Here is a 23309-nt window from a genome sequence, read left to right as displayed (position 1 = left end):
CAGTGGAATAGAATTAAAGACCCAGAAATGAACCCACACACGTATGGCTACTTGATCTTTAACAAAGGAGCTAAAACCATCCAGTGGAAAAAAGATAGCCTTTTCAACAAAGGGTGCTGGTTCAACTGGAGGTCAGCATGCAGAAGAATGCAAATCAGTCCATTCTTATCTCCTTGTACTAAGCTCAAGTCCAAGTGGATCAAGGGCCTCCACATAAAAACAGACACACTGAAACTAATAGAAAAGAAACTGGGGAAGACCCTTGAACACATGTGTGCAGGGAAAATTTTCCTGAACAGAACACCAGTAGCTTATGCTCTAAGATCAAGTATTAACAAATAAAATTTCAAAGTTTCTGTAAGGCAAAGGACACTGTCAATAGGACAAAACAACAACCAACCTATTGGAAAAAGATCTTTACCAACCCTACATCTGACAGAGGACTAACATCCAATATATACAAAGAACTCAAGAAGATAGACTCCAGATAATCAAATAGCCCTATTAAAAATGGGGTACAGAGCTAAACAAAGAATTTTCACCTAGAGAATTTTGAATGGCTGAGAAGCTCTTTAAGAAATGTTCAACATCATTAGCCATCAGGGAAATGCAAATCAAAACAACCCTGAGATTTCACCTCACACCAGTCAGAATAGCTAAGCTTAAAAACCCAGGAGACAGCAGGTACTGGCAAGGATGTAGAGAAAGAGGAACATTCCTCCACTGCTGGTGGGATTGCAAGCTGGTAAAACCACTCTGGAAACCAGTCTGGGGGTTCCTAAGAAAACTTGGCATAATACTACTGGAGGACCCAGCTCCTGGGCATATACCAAGAGGATTCTCCAGAGTGTAATAAGGATACATGCTCCACTATGTTTATAGCAGCCCTATTTAAAATAGCCAGAAGCTGGAAAGAACCCATATGTCCCTCAATGGAGGAATGGATACAGAAAATGTGATATATTTACACAATGGAATACTACTCAGCAATTAAAAACAATGAATTCATGAAATTCTTAGGCAAATGGGTGGAACTGGAAAATATCCTAAGTGAGATAATTCAATCACAAAAGAACACACATGCTATGCACTCACTGTTAAGTGGATAAAAGCCCAGAAGCTTTGAATATCCAAGGCACAATACACATATCAAATGATGCCCAAGAAGAAGGAAGAACAAAGTATGGATACTCTGGTCGTTCTTAGAAGGGGGAACAAAGTATCCACAGAAGGAGATACAGAGACAAAGTGTGGAACAGAGTCTGAGGGAAAGACCATCCAGAGACTACCCCACCTAGTGATCCATCAAAACTCAGACACTATTATAGATGCCCACAAGTACTTGTTGACTGGAGCTGGATATAGCTGTCACCTGGGAGGCTCTGCTAGTGCAGGAGAAATACAGAGGGGGACACTCTCAGCCAGCCATTGAACTGAGCACAGGGTCCCCAATGGAGGAGCTAAAGAAAAGACCCAAGGAGCTGAAGGGGTTTGTAGCACCATAGGAGGAACAACAATATGAGCCACCCAGTACTCCCAGAGCTCCCAGGGACAAAGACATCAACCAGATAGTACACATGGTGTTACCCATGGCTCCAGACACATAGGCAGTAGAGGATGGCCTTGTTGGACATCAAAGGGAGGAGAGGCCCTTGGTCCTGGAAAGGCTTTATCATGATCCTACAGTGTAGAGGAATACCAGACTGGGAAGCAGGAGAAGGTTGATTGGGGAACAGGGGAGGGGAGATGGCTTATAGGATTTTTGGGGTGGGACCAGGAAAGGGAAAATCATTTGAAATGTAAATAAAGAATATATCTAATTTAAAAAATTCTATGAGAGTTGCGAACTAAAGCAAAGTATAAAATCACATTTATTACAATTTATTTATAATGCTGTTGATTCTAAGTGAAATATATTTCTGAACCATTATTTAATTTCCAATACTGTGAGCTCTGTTTTTAACCATACATTTATAAATTATGAGAATAATCTTTTTTATTTCATTCATCATACTACCCCTGTTCATTTCATGTACTTCCAATCTCTATAAAGTAATAGAACACAAAGTTGCTACTCAAAGTATGCTTCATGGACCAACAGAGTTAGTATTATCATGACATTATAAGTACCAAGAATCAGTCTCTATAAAGATGTTGAATGAAAAATACTTGGGAAATTAATATATATGTTATATCTGAGTACACACACACACACACACACACACACAATCCTTATCCCCTGTTCATCTTTCCTTGTAGCTATTTTTATGTCAGGCCATCATTCATACATATTCCATATATATTTAAGAATCACTGGTTTTAAACACTGTTGATTGCTCACAATAATAGGAATTAAAGTAGGAAGGACATAATGCTTCATTTTAGACATGTAGTTATAGTTCATCCTTGTTAATATATTTAAGTACAGCTACTAAGTGGCCATCCAACATGGCTGATTTTTTTAGTTCCACTTCATCCACTCACTACTAGCAACCAATAAAATTCATAAAAGGTCCAGTTCCCAAGTCACAGGATAGATGGAGTGAGTCTCAGGATTCTATGGCGACTTAACAAAATTGCCTATGCATGAGAGGAAGGGGCCCTGGGAATGCAGAATCAGGACATAGACATAGACAGCCTTGAGGCTGGAAGCCTCAGAGAGTGGAAAGGGTATTAGCTTGGCCAGTACACATGGTATCAGAGTGGGATCACAAGCTTGACAGGTCGGTCCCAAGTCAAGGATGCATCTTTGGGCTGCAGGAGGAGGAAAGGTGGACCTTAGGAAGTTGGTAATGTTTTGACGTGCAAATAGAGACCAGGAAAGATGAAGAGGGGATAAAGATTATACCCAGAATGTCAGCAGACTGGCAGTGGCAACAGGGAAACATCTGGGACAGATTACTTGTTTGTACCAGAAGTTCTACTGAGGACTAACTGACATCAGCCTTTTTTTTCTTCTTCTTCCTCCTCCTCCTCTTTTCTGAAGAAAAAAATGTTATCACTATCTTGCCTAAGTTGACTTAGTGCTCACAATGTATCTCAGGCTGGCCTCATTCTCCTGTCTCAGAACCTCAAGTATAGAAATTATAGGTTATAAACCACCATGCCTACCAAGATCAAATTCTTGATAACCAAAGATATTTTATGCATTGACTACATATAGTCTCCATATCCTGTGCAATGGATATAATGCTGTAAAGCAGTAGATGACCAAAAGAATATGGATAAGTTTTAACTAAAAGGACTATTTTAAGAATGGAAATAAACCCCACACATTTTCTCTATTAAAAAAAAAAAAAGAATACAAGGCTTTTTGTATTAGAAGACCTTTCCTGTACACCACCAACAAACATAGCAAGAAAGAAATCAGGAAAAGGATCACATTCACAATGGCCTCAAAAGCATATCTCTTGGGATAAATTAAAGTAAGAAAATAAAAAAACTTGCACATCGCAAACTTTAATACACTAAAGAAAGAAATTGAAGCAGATGCCAGTATATGGAGAGATTCAGTGCTGATAAATTGATAGGATTAATATTGTGAAAACAGCTATGCCACCAAAAGCAGTCAACAGACTCTATGCAATCTCAATCAAAATTCCAGCATAATTCTTAACAGAAATCGAAAAACATAGTCTCAAAATTCACGTGTAAATGCAAAAGAACCGGGACAACCACAACAATCCTGAAGAATAAAAATATTGCCAAAGGTATCAGCACCCCCAATTTCAAGTTATACTACTAAGCTTATATGTATACCATATACATATATATGTATGTATGTATGTATGTAGGTAGGTAGGTAGGTATGTATGTATAAGGTATATACATAGTTCATCTTCAATGAATTATGGTGATCAAACTTGATAGCTACATGTAGGAGAATGAAACTTGATCTTTATCTCTTATCTGTACAAAACAACTCAGTGTAGATCAAGAATCTCAATGTAAGATCTGAAAGCCTGAGTCTGACATAACAGAAAATCCTTCTGCACAGGACCCCAGTAGCACAGGCACTAAGACCAATGATGGACAAAAGCTCAGGTACAGCATAGGTCTCTATCACTGAGGAAAAGGACCGCCTGCAGAATAGGATAAACGTTGTACCAGCTCTCCGCTAGAATACACAAAGAACAACAAACGCGGTTTAAAAATGTTTAACCTCCGTGGGCACATCTGAAAACGGCACATCAAAACTGCTTTAGATTTCGTATTACTCCAGTCGAGATGGCTAAAAATCTTTTAAAGGACAACAAATGCTGGCAAGAATGTGGGGAGAGAACATTTATTCACTGTTGGTGGGCTTGCAAACTGCCGCGCCCGCTGTCAAAACCTGTGTGAAGGTTCCTAGAAAAACTGGAGAACGACCTGCGGTACAATCCAGCTTCGGCACTGTTGTATCGGCACAGCTTCGGTGTATATCCTTTGCTGTACCCGAGTGTTTTAGTTTCGTGAGGTCTCTCTTGTCCATCATTGGTCTTAGTGCCTGTGCTACCGGGGTCCTGTGCAGCAGAAAGGATTCTACATCTTACTTCAGAGATGCTTGCTCGTTCCTTCTCTATTTACAATCCACGGAAATGGAAACAGCCTAAATGTCTGTCAACTGACGAGTATCTAATGAAAATGTAGTGTATTACACAATGGAATATTACCAAACTGTAAGGAAAAACTCCAAAATTTAGTTGAGGAAGAAAAGCAATCTTTAAATAAAACCGTGATTCACTACAATTTCTTACTGGTAATTTTTGTTTTTGTTTTCTTATCCATGACTCTCTCCGTGTCTAAGAATAATTAATACTTATTATAAAAGTTTCAAGAGTCATAACTATATAATGGAGAAAGTGACTACCACCATGTTGGCTGGATATATGACTCCAAACTTTCTGCATACATAACATTTTAAAAATAGCACTTGGATGGAGGCTGGGGAAATAGCTCAGTGGCTAAAGGACTTGTCTTCCAAGTATGGGTGCCACTGAGTTTGACCACTTAAATCCCATGCAAATAAGGCTATGTGAGTAGACACACACTTAACCCCAGTGCTGATGAGGTTGAGACAGGCAGACCCCTGGGGCTCACTGGCCGCCCACCCTAGCCTATTTGGCAAGTTTCACAGCAGTGAGAAAACACATTGCCCAAAAATAGATGTAACTGTCTTTAAGGAACAACACCAAAACTTGTTCTTTGGTCTCCACTTGTATGCAGATGTGCATGAACACCTGAGCACACGCATCTAGTCACAGTGTTTCCAATGCAGACCTTGCCTGGGAGAAACCCTCATGGCTTCTGGTTAAGTGGAAACAGTCAAATCTAAGTAACTGTGCTTTCTTTTCAAAATATTTTATTAATTTAGACATTTTGACTTTAACTTGTTTTTAATTAACAGCATGTTGTCATCAGTTTTCATTGTGAGAATACATCGGTGTTATTTATAGCACTCCTGTTTTATATATTGGAGTTTAGTATTTGTGTCACTAATTCCTCATTGTCATTAAATACTACATAGAATATATGTGTGTGCCCTGTTACTTGAGTAACAAACAAAGTGTTTGAATATTTTATGTGTATTGCTCTGCCCTGCCTTCACACGCTTTCCTGGGAGGAATCTGGGTTCTTAAGGAGGCTTATGTATTTACACCAACTCCTGGCCCCTTAGATCCTCAGCAGTGTGGGGTATTATCAAGATTTTCTTTTGACTCTATGTTTTTATTTTGATTTTAAAAAATCCTTTAGTTTTAATGTGGTTAAAATATTTTCAAAATCTGGATTTGTGTCATGTAAAGAAAGGCTTTTTCCACTTCAAGATCATAAGTAATATTCACCCTTTTTACAAAAGTCTATTATTTCATTATTATGCCTTTGTGTTGTTTGATTTTTGGAAACAGGGTGTTATATAGCCTTACCTGGGCTCAACCTCACTGTCTTCTTGTCTTGCCCGAATTACACGCTTAAGTCAACACGCTTGGCTTATGGTTTTCTTTTTAAAGCTCCTTGACCTTGTTTTGTTGTAAGGATTAAGATAGAGATCCACCTAGCCTTTCCACACATGGCTGATTAGCTGGCCTGGTACCACCACATATTCAATAATATCTACCTACTTCTTGCTAAGTTAAGATGCCATATTTGTACGTATGGTGTACACATGTCTCAGCTAGCAATTAATGAGCAGGATCCACAAATTTTAAATGTTTTCATATTTCTTATTAGTGGTGAGTACGTGTGTGTGTGTGTGTGTGTGTGTGTGTGTGTGTGTGTGTGTGTCTGTACACGCGTGCGTACACAGTTATGCATATGCCACATCACACATGTAGAGGTCAGAGGACTGTCAGGCTCCATTCTCTCCTTGCAGTGTGACTTCCAGGGATCTAATTTGGGTCGTCAGGCCGACGAACAATGTGGATCAGGATGAGCCACAAAAATGCTTTTATTCCTCTTTAAATTAGAAGTGAAAAGAAAATAAAAATGTAGGCCAAATGATATGTTTTATTATACAATATACTATACTCCTCATTACAAAACATGTTCCTTATCACAGTTATAAAAAACATAATATAGCTTTTCCTAGCCCTTGATTTGTTCTTGCAGAGAAACACTGTTAAGGTTGGGAAACTCTCCTTATCCATTTTCCTTTTCACACAAAAGTAGCATCATAGACGCCCTACAGACTTAAGGCCCAGACCTAGGCAATGCAGTTGACCCCTAGACACTCCATATTATTTGAAAAGCTTTCTTGTATGTAAGTACTGTCCTTCCCTGGAACCAATGACCTATGGAAGGACCTGGGGAAAAAATGATTTACTATTGTAGGAAGAGTCAACATTGACCCCCAAAGCATCCATGGAAGAAAATGTTTCAACTACAGTTTAAAAACAACATAGGAACCACAATGGATTGCTCTTTGTTCTTTGAAATAAAATAAAACAATGCATACTGGCTGCTCCTTGAGAAACATGCTAATAACACAATACATATATACCACACATACATACAACACACTCGTGCACACACGTATACACAATATCACAATGCGCATATACCTGTCAGGAAAGCCTCACTGCTGCACAGGTTTGAGGTTTGTGCTACACAGCTCAGTGAGACTCATTTCAATTCTGTTTGCTCAATCGGTTTACAGCACGGTGAGGATGAGAATTATTTCCAAAGAGCAAGGGTGGGTGAGAGCTGTTTCCCGATCCCATGACATGTGGCTCCTTAACCTATCAGACTTTGTTATGAATGGCTGAAATCTGCCGGCACCCGAAAGGTTTCTCAGCTATGTCTTGGCTCCTACCCCTCCTCCCTGTTTGATTTGTAGTGCTTAGCTTAATGGGGGCAGTGGTGTGTGTGTGTGTGTGTGTGTGTGTGTGAGAGAGAGAGAGAGAGAGAGAGAGAGAGAGAGAGAGAGAGAGAGAGAGAGAGATGAAAACGTGCTTTGGAAACTCAATCCATGGCAAAGCGGACCTGAACTAGGAGCAGCTCCCTGGGCAGATTTAATAAGAAGATATGAGTTTGAGATAACAGGTAGAAGGTAGATAAATTCAGTGGAATAAAAATAGAAACTGTATGCATGTATGTGTTGAATGTTTATGTGTCTATAGGTGTGTTGTATGCATGTATGTGTGAATGTGTATTGTGTGTATTGTATGTGTACATATGTATGTGTCATGTATATATGTGTGTTGTATGTATGTGTGATATATATATATTGTGTATATTGTAATATATGTGTGTGAGAGTGTGCTGTGTGTATGTATGTGTGCTAACAGTTTGTGGTGACTAATGTTTTTTATTCAAAGTCAGTTTTCTGTTTTGCAAGAAATATGAGAGTTGCCAGGTTCTTTCTTTTCAAGAGGTCCCGGCCATTCAGAAGGTGATACTTATCTCTCTCCTACAGTGGACACATGCATCTGCTCACAGTGCTTCCAATGTAGACCTTGCCTGGGAGAAACCCTCATGTCTTCTGGTTAAGTGAAATAGTTGAATCTAAGTAACTGTGCTTTCTTTTCAAAATATTTTAATAAAATTCTCTTCAAAGGATAAAATTAACTCTACAGCCAGCCACATTACTAGACATTTGATTTCTATAGAATAGAGTTAATTTAATGCCCTAAATATCTGCATTTAGCAAAACAAACAAATTACATCAACAACCAAAACACCATAATTGGCCATATCTCCTATGAGCAGCTTTTGTCCTAGCCAGTATTTATTGGTAAAACTGCCTGTCAGGTTTGCCTGACTTTCTTAAGACAGAGAAATCCTTAAGGACAGAACTCAGGCTGCAGGGCCTTCAGCTACCCCAGTAGATGGCATGGTGGAGGGAGCTGATTGAAGTCTGCGGACTGAAGGCCTATAGGTTTGCTGTCTTTTTTGCAGGACAACCTACTGATATTCAGCATTGCCCTGACTGTTAATTACACTGCTGGTGATATTGTGCAAGCATGGGGCAGGGGTTGAGAAAAGGAATAAGCAAACATCTTACTTTTCCTGATGCTGTGATAAAATACCCAACAAATAAACTTGAGGGCTTATTTGAGCTTAGCCGGGGAGCATAAGCTTGGGGCAGCCGGTCTCACTGCACCCACAGCCAGGAGGGAGAGAGCGATGAACACCAGTGCCAGCTTCGGGTCTCCGTTTCTGCAGCTCCAGTTCCCAGACCAGGAATGGTGCCACTTACATTTAGAGCAATCTTTTCCTTTCCAGTAACCTAATGAATAGGATTCCTTACAGGTATGCCCAGAGGCTGAGACTCTAGACAATCTCTCACAGGTGTGTTTGCAAGCTGGTCTCCATGGTGATCCTAGCTCCAATAATGCTGATGAAAAATGGTAACCATCACAACGAGAGAGAGAGAGAGAGAGAGAGAGAGAGAGAGAGAGAGACAGAGAGAGACAGAGAGAGACAGAGAGAGACAGAGAGAGAGACAGAGAGAGAGACAGAGAGAGAGACAGAGAGAGACAGAGACAGAGACAGAGAGACAGAGAGACAGAGACAGAGAAAGAGATAGGAGATAGAGAGATCTCCCTTGGCTAGCAGAGGAGATAAAAGTCTGACAAAATTGCCTGTGTACTATTTTCTATTAAAGCTTTGAGTCCCTTACTTTTAAGTCAATAGATGCAAGAGCTGCACACTGACCCTTCCTCAAGAAACCATTGGACCTAATTAAAAAAAAAAACAAAACAAAATCATTAGATCACTCTAAATAGCCTAACGGGATAATTAGAAAGATAGTTAATGTATCCATTGGCCACAATATGTGATGCTGTTTTTTGGCATTCCAGATGTTTGGAGCAGGAACCAGCAAGAGATGTTACCAACACTGAGCTTGCTACTATCTTGCAGGGATCAGGAACTATTTTGAGAGGTGACACCATGGCACTTGAGACAAAATGTCTCACACACATACACACACACACACACACACACACACACACACAATGGGACTAGAGCAGTGATTTTAAGTCATGCTTTGGTATCTTGGTGTTGCCCCAGAAACAGCACCAATGAGGTATTCTGTCAAAAATGATCAATGGTAGCCTATTTTTCCCCTCTTTGTTTCTGTACAAACTATTAAAAGAAGAAATTCAGAGTTGTAATATTTTTTATCCTGCACATGTTCCTTATGCTATTAGCACTGAGTGCTGTTTATTTTCTTGTTGGCTTTTGTGCCCATGCTCCCCTGTGTAGACAGTTCTAGGTATATGCGCAGGTAAAGATAAACGCCCAGTGTCTGTTATCATTTCCCAATTTCCCATCTTGTTTTTTTTCCAACCAGTTCTCTCCATGAATCCTGAGGTCATCTATTGGGCTAGGCCAGCAGGCCAATGAGCTCAGGGGATCCTCCTCCTGTCTCTCCTGTCCCAGCACTGAGATTACAGACATCCAAGGTTGTACCATTGTTCTTAGCTTTCATGTAGATGCTATGGGCGGGAACTTGGGCTCTCATGATTGTGTAACATATACTTCGCCAACTGAGTCTCCTTCCCTGGCCTCTTTGGTGCCTTATAGGATGGCAAAAAGATCCACATCTGAAGCAAGCATGTACTGGCAAGAACATGGACTCACCAAGCACTTACTCTCAAAGCTCCTTATTTTGGAGGAAATGTGCCCCCTGACTGTACTGTTGTATTTTATAGCAAACACAAAGCCATATTTTCTTCTATCAAAGTTGTTTGTAAGTTATATTAAACATATCAACATTTTATGGCATTCCAACAAGATGGACATAATATCCAGATACTTTATTACTAAAATAAAGTTGAAAAGAACCAAGAGTTTAAGTAAATATGAAGCAGAATGTGCAACCCATCCTGTAAGCCCACTAGGGCTGCAAACAAGTTCTCAGACAATATAGTATGCTAGTAAAAACAACGTTATTCTGATTGGTTTTATATGTGTGAAAATCAGAGGGGTAGGCCTTATTCCATGTCACTACGTTGGGAAGGCTGACAAAGGGGTCTGGTTGGAACAAACTCTCATCTGGAATCTTGACCTCAGGTTTGGGTTCAACTAGAGAGCTTAGGCAGAGAAGATCAAGGTCTGATTCTGAGCCATCGTATCATGGCTCCAGTCCCTCCTGCATACTGGTCGCTAGCACTGTGTTAAATCTCTTTACAAGGCACTAGTCTTCCCTGGTGGCTGGCTCCAGGCAATAGTCCCCTTCTTGGAGACTATTGTTTCAATAGTCTGAGAGCTAAGAAGGACTCAAGCTTCTCTGTAGACTATCCTCATTGCTGTCAGACTGGTTATGTGAAAATGGTTTCTTGAAGTGTGTGGCATTTACAATAAATCTTAAAGGATCATTACATTGAGAAAACATGTTAAAATATGAAGCGCCCTAATAATCATTTTTATGACCTAAATTTTACACTAGAATTTTCAAATAATCGGGTTGCTTTTTATTCTGAGTTAAGGCCATATGCACATTGTTTTAGATTATTTTAAATCCTACATTCCAGCCAGGAAAGCAGGTAGGTTAACTGTAGATCTTCGCCTCTCCCTCTGTTCCTCCAAATCTAATCCCCGAGTCTCCCTTACCTCCTTGCCACCACCTCCAATGGATATCACATACCCCTCCAGCCCCCACTCATTGCTATCCCAGCCCCCAAATCCATCAGACACTCTCTGGGAACCCAGGGGCCACTCCGCCAGGGAAGCAGGTCAGCTGAATATACTCTGCCAGGTCTCTCTCCATCCTCCCAGATATATGGAGGAAAATAACCCCACTGCTTTGGTGAATCCTTACCGTGTTAACATTTTGATGTATTTTGTTCTGTATCTTTGTTAAATGCTATAATCACCAATCTAAAACTTTTTGGCTTACCGTGATTTTTTTTTTTTTACTATGTTTCATGTTTCCAGAGACAGGGTCTCCCTGTGTATTCCAGGCCTGCTTCCAGCTTAGTCCGTAGCTCAGGCTGGGCAGAACGCAGGATCCTTCAGAGGTCAACCATGGAAAGTGCTCATCGGTTGGGCAAGTTTATGATCAATTTTGTTGCTGTTGTTAAAAATGTGAACAGAATCTTTACACTATTCTAAATATAATCTGTGAATTTGGTAGGGTTTCTGTTGTTGTTTTATTTTGCCTTATGAGAGAGGGAGGTGCTATATGCAGCCTAGGCTGGCCCTGAACTCAAGCTCCTTCTGACTCAACCTCCTGAAAGCTGGGATTATAGGTACACACCACCAGACTCAGCCCTGTGTCTTTAATGTCTGTATAATATTACACTGATCACTGTACCAATTTTAATTTGTGTTCTAGTTCAGTTGTGGCTATATGACAGTTAGCTCCCACCACCAACTTGATAGGATTGAGACATGTCCTAGGGTATTTGTGAGGCACGCTTTTCTGAGTGTGTCTGTAAAGACAATCATCTGAAGAGGGAAAATCCATCCTGAAGTAGGTGGTATCACGGACTGAGGGCCCAGACTGAAGAAAGGGCGATAGGGAAAGGACGCAACCAAAACATCAGCATTCACCTCTCTGCTCCCTGACTGAGGACAGTGTGTGACCAGCTTCCTCTGCTGTGCCTTCCCTGCAAGGACGAGACTACATCACCTCAGATTGGGAACCAACATGAGTGCTTTCTTCCCTAGCGTGGTCCCTGATAGGTATTTCATCACAGCAAGGTGACACGTGCTGGAAGCTTCAGCTTCTGACTTTCCCTGTGGCACAGAGAAAGCAGATGTTCTGTCCCCTTCTGCCCCTTTTCTAGAGTGGCATCTAGAGTCTGGTCTTGCTGCTCCCAGCCCGCCAAGTGACTTGCAAGACTGGGAGTTGATAGACTGAGGTTAGTCATGGCTGCCACTCTCAAGAATTTGTTTGTGTTTGTGCACAGAACCACGTACTCGCCCTTTTCTGGCCACAGTCTTTGGAGGAAGGTTTACAACACAGAGCACGAGGGCGTCTCTCAGTGTGTCAGGTAAACATAATCACAGTACAAAATGATGGTTGGACTCCTAGTGGACACAATGGGTGAGACTCAGCAAGCTGACCTGTTTGGCAATTGGGAAAACAAAGAAGTGAAGGTCTGTAGTGAGGCAGGACTTCAGCCACAAGGGAAGGCTGGTGAGGTAAGAACTGGCATAGAAAGGCAAGCCTATAGGCGTTTGGGATGCATACATCCCATAACTTTATGTTATTCGTACATTTTAAATGCTTTGAAAAAATCTGTATTGTACAGTAAGTAGATAAGTTGCTTGACTATCAAACGCTAGCAAAACCCAAGTCACAGAAAAGTGTATTACAAAGGGTTGTTGTGTGATTGTCCTATATACATCCTCAGCTTTTAAGATTTAAACTCAAAGACTGAGACAGAAAGACACTAGTCCCCTGAAGACATCAAAATCAAGGGACGGTTAGAAGTGTCGTCCACAATTTAGGCTGTCTAGAGCCACATCAAACCTCAAAAGATAAGCTCGTATACCTGTGGAGTTTGAAGTTATGGAATCTTGTAACCTTAAGGCTTCCAACGTCAAAAAGGAACCTAAGTTAATAAACCATTTGTGAGACCCCACCTTTCCTCTCAAGTGGTAAACAGTACTCAGATGACAAGAGGGGAGGGCTCAGGACATGATGATGGAGCAGGGGACCTCAGAAGTGGCCCTGGAGAGGCTTATCAGCCATGAAACGTGACAAGGCGCTCCTGTGTCTTTAAATATGAGGCTTTAAGCTGATACACACAGACTTCTGATCCACAGCAGCGGGGAATAAGGCTTTGACTTAGGCCCATGTCACTTGGATCCCCATCTACATATTGTCTATTTCCTGCTACAATGGCTGGCAGTTTGCCCTTTGAAACAGGGAATCGCGGTTCACTCTTGTTAATAGCAAAGGTGGATACAAATATTTGAAGTGCTTATACGAGTATCAATAATAAAGTAGAAACTGGCCAGTTATTCAGACTTGGGGAATCTATAGATAGACTAACACAGAGGAAGGGTGTAATATAAATGTCATATGGGCCCATCCATTCCCTACCATGAACTACAAACGTGGTTTGGGCTTCCTGCTAGAGGAGGCACAAAGACACCGTCCAGAAGGAAGAAGGATATCTACATTTTCTCGGAAGGGAGATTTCCAGATATAAACGTTTGACAAATGATCGCTATTACAGTGACGTTAGCTAAGCAACCTTTCTCATTTGCTTTCATCTGCTCTGAGGCCCGGGATAGGAGACTGAGGGCAAAGTAGTATTAAAGCAACATTTCTTTCATTCATGGTTTGGTAAGAAGATCACCCAACACACAGAAAAATGAGCTAGCAAACCAAATGGCAATCAGTTGACACTTCCGTATTAGTCACTTCCCTTGGCATTGCTGACAAGATGCTGGACAACAGGAAGTAAAGGAGAACCCGCTCCATCCCAGCACAGCAGGCACCAGTGGTAGCTGGCCCCGATGTCGGGGAGCAAAGTAAGGGGCCAAAAGCTGGGTTCCTCTTAATTTCTCACTTACACCCAGGCCAGATTCAGTCTGTGAAAAAAGTTCTGCCCACATTTAGCGTGGGTCTTCCAGTCCAATCAATCTCCTAATTTCTTCAGGATCTCTAAAGTAACCCTAGAGCTGTCAGAGTTGACGAAGATTGTCCACTACAACCTCAAAATGAGCCTCTCACAGAGGATCTATACTCTCTTATTTAACCTAAAATGTAATGAGGTCAGCTAGCTTCCTTCTTAAAACCACAGTACGTCTCGAGTAAGGAAACAGAAACAATTACAGAAGTGGACTCTGAAATCGCCCCCCTAAAGGGGTGCACAGGAAAGCAAAAGCAAAGACTTAACAGAGCCAAGAACCAGAAGACACGCTGAACCTACAAACCACTCACTGGACACACAGAGTAATTAATTAGTCCTGCCCGGGACTCTGAACGCCCCTCCTCCGCCCGGGGAGCTGCCTCCGAAACTCTCCCCACCCTGGTCTAGCTGGGTCAATCTGAACTCTCAGCACCCTCCAGTGTGTGCGCGTGTGCGTGCGTGTGCATGTGTGTCTGTGTCTCTGTGTGTGTATCTGTGTGTGTCTGTGTGCGCGCGCGTACCTGAAGAAGTAAAAGTTATGGCTGCTGCCTGCATCCTGTGCTTCAGTCCTCCTAAGAGACTCTCATGCCTTTCCTTCCTCCCAACTGGTCTCCTGGAAAGGCTTTTTCCTCAGCACCCCCCCCACCCCCCGCCCCTTGGCAGCTGGAAAGTTCACTGTTGCTCTCAGCTGTGTAATGTTTCCCCCAGGGTGCTATGAATTCTGGAGGGACAAGGACCCTATCTGGCTTACCAGAGAGGGTAACTTTACTGACAAAATGAACAGGTAATGATTATCACAAGAAAAAGCAACAACGGCACATATTTCTAGTACATGTTTAAGTTTTATGAAAAGATACTTGGGGGACAGGAGAAGCTATACTTCTCTTCGTCAAAGCAAAGAAACGAATTGTGAAGCAGAATGCAAAATTTCATATGAATTTTAAGGCTAAAGAAGTCTGGGATGCCTCGGGCTCCACTCGTAGATATTTCTGGTGATACCGGGCTTAATATGGAAACACTGTATAGTGATAGATTCATCTCTCCTTGGGTCAGATAAGGAAGCCTTGTCTTCATTTCACTAGATGAGAATATATGTAAGAAGACAGACTTGAAAATTATAAGGTTTCGGAGGAATATGGCCCTTAATTTTTAAATTGAGAGCTCTGTCCCGAAGGAGGGGGGGAGGAGGATGTAGCTAGCACACTGCCTGATACAGATAGAGCTGGCGCCTGAACCCAGTCCCACCCCCACGCCTCCAGGGGCCACGCCACCTTTTCATTAAGTCGCAGCACCTGCTACCTGGTCCCCACCCTCCGGAGAACCTAGTCATATACCAGGCGAATTGCCTGTGCTTGTCTGGAAGACTCTTTTAAGCTCCTAGCAACCAGCATCGAGAAGCCAAGTGGACCATTTCCCGACCCCGCCTTCTGGGTGGGGCGGGCTGGGCAGCGCCCCCAGTGGGCGGCCAGACGCCCGGCTTGGTCCTCTCAAGCCCACGCGGGCGCCCCCTAGCGGCCACTCGAGGAGCACAGCGCGGCATTGCAAGCTCCAAGCCTTTTCCGTGGCTTTCCGGCCCTGGAAGCGGGAAAACTGCGTGTCACTTAACAAGAGGACACGCGCAGCCGTCCACGCGGCAGAGTTTCCTAAGCGTGGCTAGACCCCATACGCAGAGATCGGGCCCGGGATGAGCGTTAGGGACCTGGGGCTGAGGACCGTGGAGATCCCCGTGGGTCCCCGCTGGAGGCAGCCACGTAGTCCATTCCAGGCTCCCGGCCACGAGCGGGAGGGACTCGTGCACTGCTAAGGCGACGGCTGCGGACACCTCGCACGCTCGCGCGCGCTCGAGCAGGACTCCCGCGCCAGGCGCGCACACGCGGGTGGGCGTGGGAGGCAGGGGCGCTGCTGCACGCGGCGTGCGCGCGCTTCCTCCCCCCCCCCCCCTCCGTCAGTCGCAGCCGCACGGCCCCGGCGCGCGTCACGAGGGCGAGCGGGCGGCGAGCAGGGGGTGGGGCCGCGGCCGGAGGGGCCCGAGCGGCTGCCGAGCTAGAGCCGGAGGAGCCGGGCGCGGGCGGCTGCGGTCCCGGCGGCGGCGGCGGCGGCGGCGGGGGAAGATGGTGGCGCTGGAGGCGGGAGCAGCTGGAGAGCAGCTTTATTCCCAGGCTTGGCACGGTCGCTGTCACTAGCGCCGCCTGCTCCCGCGGGCCCGCGGACCCAGCTGTCAGGCAAGGTACCACCGCCAGGGCGGGCTGGGTGAGTGCCGGGCGCCCGACGCCCCGGACGGAGCTCGGGTCCTCGTGGAGGGACGATCCCGGGAGCTAGGGGTGCTGTGTGGAACAATAGTGCCGGATGAACAGGGACAGCAGGCGACATCCAGGGAGGCAATGCTTGGAGCCTGCGAGGCGGGGGAAGGGTGTGTACCAGAGAGAGATGCCAGGCGTCCGGTGCGCGCTGAGATACCCGGCTTTGGGAAGAGCGGGCCTGATGACAGTCATGGAAGGAGTGTGTGTGTGTGTGTGTGTGTGTGTGTGTGTGTGTGTGTGTGTGTGTGTGTTAGCAGAGGGGATGGAGGTGGCAGATCCGAGGTGTAGGGGGGATGGCATTTCCAGGAATCCCGCTAGGATCCCTCCTCTCTCTGGCTTACTGATGATGGAAACCGTGAGGTGGGCAGGATGCACTTGGTGTGTGAAGTGTGGAGGGGAGGCAGCAGGGTAAGGCGGCTGGGTTTGTAAAATCCCGTGTAAGGGTGTGTAGCGTGCAATTGGATCCACGCTCCCAAAACTGTGCTCCGCATCCAGCGATCTGCTTTTCCTGACTTGATGCCACCAGCTTACACTGTGGGACAGTATTGGTTATTTTGACCCCGCAAGTCTAAAAACAGTTTCTGTTCTGCTTCTGTTCTTGGGTGCCTGGGTGTAGGGATTCTCGCTTCCCCTTTCCCTAATGTCCTAACACCCGGGAGGCACATGGCAGCAGACCAGGATAATGGTTACACCTTTTGAGACAGCTGGTGTCCCTGGTTCTGAAGGGAGCCTTCTTTGGCACTTCACAGCCTCTCCTTGACTGCCTGACTCTGCAATTTCTATTGTTTATCTCTTGTCTAACCCAAAGAAGAAGGTGTTTAATGGTCATCTTCCTCTCCAGTTCCCACAACTTTTATCACCAGATTCCCTTCCATATCTAAGTACTGAAAACCTTCTGGCTGAAAGATGGGTAATTTTTATGATGCTGCCTTTAGAATAAACTCTGGAGGTGTGTAAAGAGGGCGGGGGCTTTAAAAATACAAGCACAAGATTGAAAAGGAAGTAAAAAAAAAACAAAAAATAATAACAACAACAAAAAACCGAGGATAAAAGAGCATCCAGAGATGCTTTATCTTCTCCTGGGTGTGTTTCCATGGGAAATAGGATACTTTATTTCTGCTGGCGACAGTCACTCTCCCAGCTTTCACAGTGGTTAGAAGGTTCATTTAGGAACTGAATCTCCCAAGAACCATGGTGATAAGATCTCCGGTCAGTAAAGTCCCCGATTTCCTTCCCAGGGCAACTCACTCATAGGAAATTTGGCAAATGTTTGACTCTCCAATGATGTCTAAGAAAAGACAGAGAAAAGCACTCAGCGTGTATAGATGCTTAAATTTCTCTGCGTAATAAAGCTAGGGTTGGTAGAGAGAGAAAGCACTCGAGATGGCATATTCATATGTGTGTCCACTGCAGCTGGGTTCCCTGGAGTCTGCATTTCTCCTGCAGTATCCATAGGAGTGAATGTACCTTTATGCTAATAGCTCAGTGCTTTATAGATGTCATATGATTGGATTAACCTGCTTGGGACATATTTTAGTTATAATACCTTAAATTCTACTGAATTTCTGTCAGAGCCTGAATGGGCTGCCCTGGGCCTCTTTGAAAAGCTTGAAATAATCACAAGGATGTACAAATAAATGTATGACATATTGATACCAAAGATTTATTTTTTTTCTAAACATTTTTCCCCTTTGGACAAAGATTGTATTATCCCATGGATACATTGAAAATAACAAAACTAAGGCCATCTATGTATGATTTTCCTTCTCATTTATTGTTTTTAAAAATAAATGATGATATATGGACCAGGTGCCCGGGAAGCTGTCGATATAAAGTAAATTTCCCCCTGTCCTTCAAGCCAAGCCTTCTGAAATTTTAATGTGAGGCTGTTGTATCTCACCCGAGATTTAAAGGAGGACTTATAAAAATGAATTTAGAATCCTCGTTCTTTAACTCTCTTATTGCTTTGGCCATATCTCTGTCTGATGGATGTAAGTCACTTAAGAGGTTTTGGTTTCCTTACTTTAAAAAAAGTTATCATCTCTGTATATGCAAGTAAAACCATATATGTAAATTTCTTATAAGAAAGCTCAAGCGTATTAGACACTACTAACAAGTAACCTGATTAGAGAAAGAACTGCATCCACGCGCACAACTGATGACTTGAGAATTTCTGATTTCCTTTCTTGTGTAAATAAATGAGATACTTTTTCAGACGCCGTGCCCTGCTTTCCTAACGTCTGGCCGGGCGAGGTGAAGGGTGCAGCAGGAATCTGTAATTCAGTTTGGTAAATGGTGGCACCTTCCCCTGCAGCCCTGCAGCAAGCCATTTGTTTTGCATGAATGCCTCTTTTTCCCTTGCAGCAGTTTTAATGCCTTTCTTCTCTATCAGGAGCCTCACTTTTAAAAGTTTGTCTTTTCAGAAGTAAAGTGGAAGTAAAGGACATTTGAAAACTGACCTGCAGGGTCCAAAAGGGATAAACCATGGTGCCACGGGGAAATCGGGCTTTTATGCTACAAGGAAGACAAAATAGAACAGTGACCAAGCGGTGGAAACAGACTTGATCTTGAATAAGTTGGGTGGTGGAGGAGAGGGTGATACATCAAAGGAATGGTGCAGCAGAGGAGGGAGGCTGACTTTGGAAACCTGGGATCTGAATCCATGAAGAGGAAGGGAGATGTGAGCAGGAAGCTAAGTTGATAAAGCCATCAAGATGGCAGGGTGGAGGTGCGACTCCAGAGATGGAAACAGGGACTTCTGAGATAGAGAAGGAAAGGAACATGGTTATAATCTCATAGAAAAGATAAAGGCATGTTGAGGCTGGATGTAGAATTATGAAGGCTTGTGGCAATGGGAAAGATTGGTGTGAGTTAATGACTATCACCCAGCAAGGAGGAACTCTGCGCTTGAGTGTATAGAGGACCAGCAAACCTTGTACAATCCTGCTTTGACAACTACTTAAATTTTGTAATAGTGAGCATTCAATATTCCCCATTATTTTCCATAAAGAGTGGTTACTTTTAAAAGCATTTATTTATGTTGCCTGAATTGTCTGAAACTATATTTGGACGGTTTTCTATGAGAGCTTTCTCTTGGGGACCTTTGAGTTCAATAAGGCTTGTATTGAAACAATGGAGGAAAAACAAGGCTTTTTTTTAAAGATAAACTTTTCTTATATATCACAGCAAGATGTGGCTTCTACAGTGAAGTGTAAAGTTGACTTTTCAAAACTCAGATATAGTACCTTATCCAGCATCATGCCCATCATAAGTGTTCAATACATTTTGTCACATTAATTCATAAATAAATTAATTTGTTTTAGTAAGTTAAATATAGTCTATAAGACTGGACATTTATTTATTTATTTATTTATTTATTTATTTATTTATTTATTTATTTATTGGGTTTTTTTCCAAGACAGGGCTTCTCTGTATAGCCCAGGCTGTCCTGGAACTCACTCTGTAGACCAGGCTGGCCTCAGAATTTTTCAAACTCAGAAATCGATTCATTTGCCTCTGCCTCCCAAGTGCTGGGATTAAAGGTGTGCATCACCACTACCTGGATCAGAATTTATTTATATAATGGATATTCAATAAGTTGTATTCTGTGACATACACAAGGCCATGGTAATATAAACCTGTTTATGTTTTCATATCTGCTATATACACTAATCTTGAAAAACAAAGACACTGTTTTCCACAAAAAAAAAAACAACCCTATGTATCCTTGAAACCCTTGATTATGATTCCAGATGAGATTATGAAATTCTATCTGTAGCACATGATAATTTCAGGGGTCTAATGATGAAATCTGTTCTACTTTTAACAAATATTTATCAAGCACCCTCTCTGGGACAGGCCAGCTGCAAGGATAGAATTGGGTTGGCGGGGGGTGGGGGGGTTGGAAGAGTTCCTGATGTCACAGAGCTTTTAGTGGGAGGAGACTCCAAGGAAATAAATAGGTGGCCTTATATGTCATGTATGAATAAGAATAAAATGGTGGGGAGAGGGGCTAGGTAGACAGGTTTGCTGTGCAAGCAGGACGACCAGAGTTTGGATACCCAGGTGGGTATGGGGCCTACCCGTAATTCAAGCTTCAGAAGACAGACTGGGGGTTCTCAGAGCATCCAGAGAGGTGAACCATAGCATCTGCCTCTGGGTTTGATGAAGAGATCTTGCCTCGAGCTTGGCTGTCCAGCACCTTTTGTCTTTACTAATGACTCTGCTTATGCCTGGACCTTGGGATTGTAATAAACTCATTCATCCATCTGAAAAAAAAAAAGAGAGAGAGAGATCTTGCCTCAAAATAATTAGCAGTTGAGGGCAATTCCAACATCAATGTAGGGTCTCCTCGTGGATGCACTTGCAGACATAATATATACATACACCATATAATGCATATGGTATATGCATATAATATATGCATAGCACATATATAAACACATAAAAAGAAGAAAAGGGGGAAGAAAAATGGGAGGTAGGCATACAGTGGGACAGTGGAGAGGATGATATCATAGAGATATCACAGCAAAGGGCTGTACATAGAGCTTTACAGTAGAGGGAAGGCACCATAAACATGATTGAGAGCAGGGCTGCAGGGGGGAAGCACGCTTTCCAAGACCAAGGGACAGCAGGGAGGCATCTTTGAGTTCATCGATTCACCTGGACATATGGCATCCCATCTGACTGAGGGAGCAGCCACTTTAAGAAGCATCTACTTTGCCTTACAGTATTCATCTGTCACCCACAAGAGTCAGTTACCATGTACCAAAAGGTAGTGACCCGAGAGGCAACACTGGGTTTCTGAAACAGTACATATTCTCGGCCAGACGTGTGAAGGCTAAAAAACCTGAGGAGTGGCTGTAGCAATGAGAAGCCAGACTGCAAGAAGCAGTCCCCTTGCTTGGAACGTTATGAGGTCCGAATCTTCTTTAAATATGGTGGTCTCATCTCCCCACCCCCACCCACACACCCACTCCCACCCCACACACTCACTTCAAGTCCTGTCTGCAAGTGTAAGGTCCTCCCGACTAGAACTCTGTTTTGTTGTAGTACCTAGACCCCCACAACACACAGGACCACTCTTCACATTAATAGGAGATCACTAAATACTCACTGTCATTCATGAAACAAGACACTTCCAGTAATTTCCACAACCCAAGTATAAGGGATGAGGGGATAACCCTCTTTTAGTTTGCTTTCTGCAGACAGCTTCTAGTTGCATTCCAAAGCAGAACAGCAAATCACCACCACTACCACCGGACTTAGTTATACAGCTAGACCCCGGATAGTTTCTTTGCAAGCCCAGAGAACTACAGATTGAGAGTGAGGGACTCAAGACAAAGGGAGCAAGCAAGCCAGTAAGAGATGAGTTAATGAGCAGGTTACTGCTTTGAGTAACTGACCTGTAGTTAGGATTACACAGGCTAGGATGGGGCATCTCAGCTATTTCCCTGCCTCTTACCCTGCAGAGGCAAGCCCCCAGCACTTCCCGGCTGCTGGTTTAAGCCTGAGCACTGTTCTGGAAGCCCCCAGCATGGGAGCAGGCAGGAGGGGACTGGCTGGCATGCAAGGCAGTGGGTTGTGCATAGTAAATCAAAGTTGTAAAGAAACACAGAGGTGCCCTGCAGAGCTCCGGAGCCTCTGTTCCATATGGCACAGAGATACCACAAGGAATTTTTTTTTAACAGACGAAGAATTGGTTCAACAGCAATTATCAGTATTTTAATATAGGGATTTAAATTGAGGCAACAGCTGCCTGTATTCCATTCCCTCACAAGCCAGCCATTGCCAGCACTCCGTACTGGAGATATGCATCACCCTAGGCTGTATTAGGACATCCAATAGAGGGGATTACACAGATCATCCCAGGAATATCTACTCAGTGTACTCTTGATTAGAGTTTTCTCCAAAAAACAAAGGTTTTAGAAAAGGTCTTATGGCCATTTGAATATACACATCCTAGTAATATATGTAAAAAGTGAAAAGTCTGCCTATACTTGATGTGCTAATTTACCAGAATATATTTAAAGTTGTGTATGTAAAATTAGCACTTCGGAAATAGCACATCTACTTCCACATCTTATGAAATCGTTGCTTCTTATAGACCTTTAATATCTGTGCACATTAGCTTTGTGGACTTTACATGAACTGGAGTCACCTGGGAAGAGGGAGCCATCAGATTGGCCTGTAGTCATGTCTATGTTACATTTTCTCCATTAAAAATCGATTGATAAGAGTGGCCTAACCTACCGTAGGCAGTGTCACCCCTGTGCAGGTGCCTGGGCTATAAGAAGCAAGCTGAGCAAGCCATGGAGAGCAAGCTAGCAAGTGTCTCTCGTGGCCTTGCTTCAGGTCCTGCCTCCAGGTCCATGCCCTGCCCTCCTTCAGGGATACACTGTGACATGGGTGTGTAAGCCAAATAAACAGTTTCCCCTCACAGCTGGTTTGGTCGGTGTTTTATCAGAGCATCAGAAAACAAACTGAGATAATGGCTGAGCGTGTTGTCACATGGCCATTTTGTGTCTGTCCTTTTCCTTCCTTGTAGCTAGCACTGCTTGATTTCTGTAAGATGCCCCATCTGTGGACATTCAGAACACACGAATGTCTCCTTCTTCTTCCTATAGGAGTATCAAGATGTCCCGACCCATATTTCCCCATGGCCTTGTTAGGACATCCAATCAAGGGAATTACACAGCTCTTCCGAAGAATATCGACTTAGATTCACCTTGGCTCTTGGTCTCCTTTCCCCATGGATGCCATCGGCTATGGTATTTCAATCACATGGCCTTCATAGGCAGCCCTGTCTTGTATCCGTGCAGTCTTCTCCCAACAGTTGTCAGCCAACCCCTGGAACAGTGTGGGATTTTATGCAGTCTGCAGTCTTACAGCCTCTCCATTGTAGACAGGTCTATCCCTTTAAAGTCAGTTGCCATCGCCTCTGCATTAATGACCTGCTTGGTTGTCTAGGCCAGTAGTCTTGCAGGCAATAGGCTTC

General features: G+C 43.5%; 1 protein-coding gene across 6 annotated transcripts in view; it reads left to right on the top strand.

The window, feature by feature from the left end:
• Positions 1-16014: 16014 nt before the first annotated feature.
• The window catches only part of Apba1 (amyloid beta precursor protein binding family A member 1), a 201324-nt gene continuing 194029 nt past the window's right edge, over positions 16015-23309 (top strand). For 5 of the 6 annotated variants that reach the window (XM_052188210.1, XM_052188200.1, XM_052188191.1 and 2 more), the window contains exon 1: positions 16015-16239. The gene's annotated coding sequence lies outside the window, so the exon portion shown is untranslated. Of the gene's footprint in view, positions 16263-23309 lie in introns of all 6 variants that reach the window. The other variant, XM_052188161.1, reaches the window with a different exon arrangement.

This window comes from Apodemus sylvaticus, chromosome 1, assembly GCF_947179515.1.
Source record: "Apodemus sylvaticus chromosome 1, mApoSyl1.1, whole genome shotgun sequence".
In the NCBI taxonomy this organism is placed as follows: domain Eukaryota; kingdom Metazoa; phylum Chordata; class Mammalia; order Rodentia; family Muridae; genus Apodemus; species Apodemus sylvaticus.
Note: the sequence above shows the minus strand (reverse complement) of the source record. Positions and strands in the feature narration are given on the sequence as shown.